We start from the raw sequence: 5,523 nt of genomic DNA, 5'->3' as shown, positions 1-5,523 counted from the left end.
GCCTAGGCCTCCCAAAGTGCTGGGATTACAGGTGTGAGCCACCACACCCCACCCAAAACCATGATCTCTCGTTGAACATCTACTATGTGTCAGGAACTTGCTGAGCACTTTGCCTCAGAGAGGGGAAGGGGAGTGGTTTGCCCAGGTCCCACACCGGGGGAGAGGCAGGGCCAGGCCAGGGGCCCAGGACCCCCGACTCTTGAGGCCTGTGCTCTGAATCACAGAGCTGAGCGGCCTCCTTCTGTGCTCCTTCATTCCCTTTGCAGGGACACTCTTCCTTGCTCTTCCCAGTTAGATGGTAGCTAGCTGCCTCCTTCTCCAAGAGTCCTCCCAGGGTCGGTCCATGCCTCCTCCACTCCCCACCACCTTCTCTGGCCCATCGTTCATAGCTCTTTTCATAACCACCACGACTTCCTTCTTTGTTTACATGATTATTGTCTCTCTCCCCAACTAGACTGTGATTCCCAGAGGGCAGGGGCTGTGCATGTTACTCACCGCTGTGCCTGCGTTAAAGAGGATTTGGCTGTGCTTGCAACAGGGCAGACTTCAAATCACACCGGTTTAAACAATCAAGGGTTTATTTCTTGCTCAAGTAAATCTAAGCAGTCCAGGGCTGGTAGGGGCTTCATGGCCCCTGGGGGCTCCAGCTCCTATTGCTTTGTTGCTCTGCTATTCTCAACACACGGCTTCAACCTCACAGTGCACAACAGCTGCTCCTGCTCCAGACTCCATGCTCACATTCTGGTCAGCAGAAAGGAAAAAAAAAGGAGAAGGCATTGCCCCTGTCCTTTAAAGAAAACTCCCAGGAAGTGGTCCAAACCACTTCTCCTGGCATCTCATTGGCCAAAACTTGATCACATGGTCACATCTAGCAGCAAGGGATGCTGGGAAATGTAGTTTTAGGCCAGGTGGCCATACACCCAGCTAAGGATAGGGTGGGCTATTCTTATGGAAGAGGAGAGAAGAGACCCAGCAGCCTATGTCACAGTCCCCATCTCCTGGCTCATAATAATAATAGTAGTAGTAATAATTATAATAGCTGATATATATTTAGTACTTTACTTTGTAGTAACTCATTTAATCCTTGCAATAACACTCAAGGTGGGGAAATGGAGGAACGGTATTGGTCAAATCACCTACCCAAGGCCACCTGGCTGGTAAATAGCAGAACTAGGATTTCAATCTAGGGCCACCTGGTTCCAGAGCTGACACTTCTCTACTTCTCCACCATCCCTGTTTAATCACTATAGAGTGGATGACGCAACCTACTGAATTTGCTCTTGTCTGTATGGGCCCCTTAAAGGGGCTGGGCACACAACAATGTAGGTTCCTCGCCCTGCCCCTTGGGCTGGCTCAGGGCCTGAGCTGTGGCCTCCAGGGCTGAGCCTGGCCTGATCCAAGAGGACTTAGAGAGGCCAGCTCCTGGGGGTTGGGGGTTTTGCTCCTGAGCAGGGAAGGAAGGGCAGGGACATCTATGATGGAGGGTTCCAGAGAACCAGTGGGGAGAAGGGACATGGAGGCAACCTCTGACCTCCTTCCAAAACTGAAACTGAGTCAGTGTGAAACGAGGACCTTTCCAGGGCAGAGCAGAGCCTGGCGTGGCCCTGCCGAGACTCCTGGGGTGCCCTGATCTTAGTGGAGGTGAAGGGATGGAACTCCTGGGGTGCCCTGATCTTAGTGGAGGTGAAGGGATGGACAGGCTCTTGTCGGGTCCGAGAGAAGCCCAGGGATGTAGACTGCCCAGCGAGTCTCTAGCTGTCTCCCTTGGGCAGTGGCTGCTTCCTCCTGGGGACATTTTCCTACTCAATCTGGGTTTAATGCAGAAAGAGGAGGTCACAGGGACTCTGGAAAGACCTGGCTTCCGATCTGTGGTACTGTCCTCTAGGGATGGAGACCTCAGACAATCAGAGGGTGCCACTCTCTCCTCCACCCAGCCCTGCCTTGGGCACTAGGTTATCCACCTGTCAGGCCCCTGCAGGCTTCCCCGCTGTGCCTGGGAAGCCCAAGGCTCCTGGTTCTTGTCCACATAGCCAAGGTCCCCAGTGCCTTTCTCTGAAGTAGGTGGTTGTGACCTTTTCTGTGCTGTGGGCCGCTGTGGCATCTGGTGACACCTTCATGCCCTGTCTTCTTTGTACATGCATAACAAATACGTAGGATTACGCAGGAAACCGAGTTACTGGAAATATGGCTATCAAGATATTTTTAAAAACCACATTTAAAAAACACATTTGTGGCAAGGTGTGGTGGCTCATGCCTGTAATCCCAGTACTTCGGGAGGCTGAGGCAGCCGGATCACCTGAGGTCAGGAGTTCCAGACCAGCCTGGCCAACACGGTGAAACCCCGTCTCAACTAAAAATACAAAAATTAGCAGAGCGTGGTGGCATGCACCTGTAATCCCAGCTACTCAGGAGGCAGAGGCAGGAGAATCGCTTGAACCTGAGAGGAGGTGACTGCAGTGATCCGAGATTGCGCCACTGCACTCCAGCCTGGTTGACAGAGTGAGACTCCATCTAGAAAAGAAAAGAAAAAATAAATCACATTTGTGATGTGATAATAAATGTGCCTCTTTACTAAGCATTAACAAGATGTGGCAGCGGGTCTGTAACGGAGTGATGAGTGAGATTTTGAGAAATCTGCACCAGCTTTGTTGTGATCAGAAGACAGCTGTGATTTCTGTTGGTAACGGTGCCGCAGGTACCACTGACTTCTAGCTTTGCTGGGTATGATCATCATGGAAGGAAATACTACACTGTAGTTAGATGTTAGAGAAAATGGAGATGGGATTTTTTTTTTCTCCATCCAAGTTCATGAATGTCCTGAGTTCTACTCATGGCATACCCCAGGTGAGGGACCTCTGTTCTGCTCCCATAATTGGGGTGCAGACACTATGCCCAGCAAGCAGGGAGTTCTCAGGCTGCAGGGAAGAGAGGTTGGGGAGGGGTTGGGGAAGAGCCGATTACTAAGGGGGAGGAGTTCTGGACTGCAGAGTCGTGTGACCCCAGCAACTGAAGAATTGTGGAAATTGAGGGAGAGGGAGAAATCAACTAGCTTGCTGATTTCTCCAGCCTGGGGTCCTGGGCTGTAGAGTCCCTAACAGCAGAGGGAAGTGAGAAAGAGGGCCTACAGGGAGTGCACCAGCTACAACTAGATGCAGCTGGGGAGAGTGTGTTGGTCACCTCTTGCTGGATTGTGCTGTGGTAATGAACAACCTCCATGTCTCAGTGCCTTGGAAGCAGAAAGATCTTTTTGCTTGTGTTGGGTGTCAGCTGAGCTGCAAGCGAGCAGCAGCTCTCCTTCGCATCCCCTTCTCTCCAGGACCCAGGCAGGGCCATGGCTGTCTTCATGGTACCATGGAAGCCCCATGAAGGCCCATGTCTGCTTAGGACAAGGTTTGTCCCTGGCGTCCCTGCCGCTTCTAAATACGCAGGGCGTGCTCAACAAGTTGCACTGACCCACAGGACCCAGGAGGGAGGCTTTGAGGGTATCCCCATCTTCCTAACAGACCCCTGAGGCTCCGAGAGGGAGCAAGAGTCCTTCTGCTCTTGCTTCTTGCTCAGCAGGTACAGGGCAGGGCAGGGCTTCCCTGCTCCAAGCTCCCTGGACATGCCCTTGGTCCCAGGCCCTGGAGTCCCCTCCTCTTCCCCCCAGAAGGGAGGTCCAGAGCCTAGTGTGGCCCAACTAATCAGCTCCTGGGACCATTCCCCAAACCAGGAGGTACCGATCCCTAGGAGAATCTGCAGAATCTGTAGGGACTTACGGGTCCCCGTCAGAGCAAGCTTCAGCTCTCCCTTAGGCCAGCTCTTACTTCTGGCAAGGGAGCAGGACTACAGGCCTGGGCCAACAGAGCCCAGCACCCTTGGGAGCATCTTTATTTATTTATTTATTTATTTATTTTTGAGATCAGGGCTCACGCTGTTGCCCAGGCTGGAGTGCAGTGGAGCAGTCATGGCTGACTGCAGCCTTAACCTCCCAGCCTCAAGGCCTCAAGTGATCTCGCTTCAAAATAGTTGGGGACTACAGGTGTGCACCACCACATCCAGCTAACTTTTTTATTTTTTATAGAGATGGGGTTTGCCCATCACTGTCCAAGCTGGTTTCAAACTCCTGGGCTCAAATGGTTCTCCTGCCTTGGTCTCCCAAAGAGCTCGGATCACAGGCATGAGCCACCATGCGCAGCCATTTCTTTTTTCTTTGAGCCTTGGGAACATCTTGATGCCTTCTCAGGAAACCTGGACAGGGTTTCCCTATCCTCTGGGCAGCAGTGATGGGCCCCATCCTTGTCCTGGGCAATGGGGTGCCGTGGAGGAGGGGGTCTCCACATTCAGGCTGGGGAGGATGGACCCATTTTAGCCACAAAAGTGGATCCTTGCAACAGAGAGGCAGGAAGGTCAGAGCGAGAGAGAGGAGCTGGAAGATGCTACATGCCTGGCTTTGAAGAATGAGGATGAGGCCACAAGCTAAGGAACGCAGGTGGCCTCTAGAAGCTGGAAGTGCAAGGAAATGGATTTCTCTAGGGCCTCTGGAAGCAACACGGCCCCGCTGACATCTTGACTCTTACTTCAGACTGTAAGAGAGTAAATCTGTGTTGTTTAAGCCACTGACCTTGTGATCAGTTGTTATTGCAGCAAGAGGAAATGGATGCAGGCTGTTGCTCCAGCTCTTCTCCCAGTTCCCAGCCAGCTCTGATGTTCCAGAAAGAAAATAGATGCTCTGTGTGGCCCTGCTTTGTAAATGATTAAAGGGCTGAGGGGCGGTGGGGGGAGCTTCTTAAGGCCACCAGGTCACACGGAGCCCATGGCTGGGACTTTCCATCTGTGGTTTCTCCAGGAAATGAAACCCGCCTGTTTGCTGGGTGTGACCTACAGGATGAGCAGGAGGCTCAGGATTCCAAATGAGAGGGAAAAATGTCCTTAGAAAGTAGCGTTGCTGGGTTTCTCTGGGTCGGTCTGTCTCTGCCACTGTCCTTCTTCACCAGGAGGTCTCAGAGCCCAGCAGTGACAAGCTCAGGATGGACTCCAGTTGCCCTGGGTGCCAATTCTCAGCTCTGCTGAGTTGTCATTTGTGTGACTTGGGTAAGTCCCTCCACCTTTCCCAACCTCAGCTTCCTCCTCTGTAAAATGGAGATAATAGGATGAGCTTACCTGGAGGACCCAATGGGATGCCATGTTTGTGAAGAGCTCAGCTGGGGGCTGGGTGCTCAGGTGCACCCCTGTGGGTGTCTGGGTGTGCAGGTATGCATGTATGCAGGAGTGCTTGTATACAGGTATGTGTGTACAGGTACAGGTTGCAGGCATGTGTGTACAAGAAGGCACATGAGGTATGTGTGTGCAGGTATATCTGCAGCCCGGATGAGCATTCTGAAATTCACCTTTGCCATGTTACTCCCCTGCTCAGAGCCCCCCATTGCTCCAGGGAGAAGTTGAAATCTTCACCATGGCCAACACCACCCTGCCCGGCCTGGCACCTGCCAGCCTCTCAGCCTCATCCCCCCAACTCCCCAGTTTGTACCATGTGACCTAGGC

General features: G+C 52.6%; 1 long non-coding RNA gene across 1 annotated transcript; it reads right to left on the bottom strand.

Annotated features, from left to right (window-relative positions):
* Positions 1-560: 560 nt before the first annotated feature.
* On the bottom strand, positions 561-5,111 carry LOC129524712 (uncharacterized). Its single transcript, XR_008668588.2, has 3 exons — positions 4,604-5,111; positions 2,390-2,511; positions 561-741 (listed from the first exon to the last, which is right to left on the bottom strand). It is a non-coding gene; the product is annotated as an uncharacterized lncRNA (long non-coding RNA).
* Positions 5,112-5,523: the final 412 nt, after the last annotated feature.

This window comes from Gorilla gorilla, chromosome 13 (assembly GCF_029281585.2).
Source record: "Gorilla gorilla gorilla isolate KB3781 chromosome 13, NHGRI_mGorGor1-v2.1_pri, whole genome shotgun sequence".
NCBI lineage: Eukaryota > Metazoa > Chordata > Mammalia > Primates > Hominidae > Gorilla > Gorilla gorilla.
The sequence above is the reverse complement of the archived record's forward strand: the minus strand, read 5'-3'. Positions and strand labels throughout refer to the sequence as shown.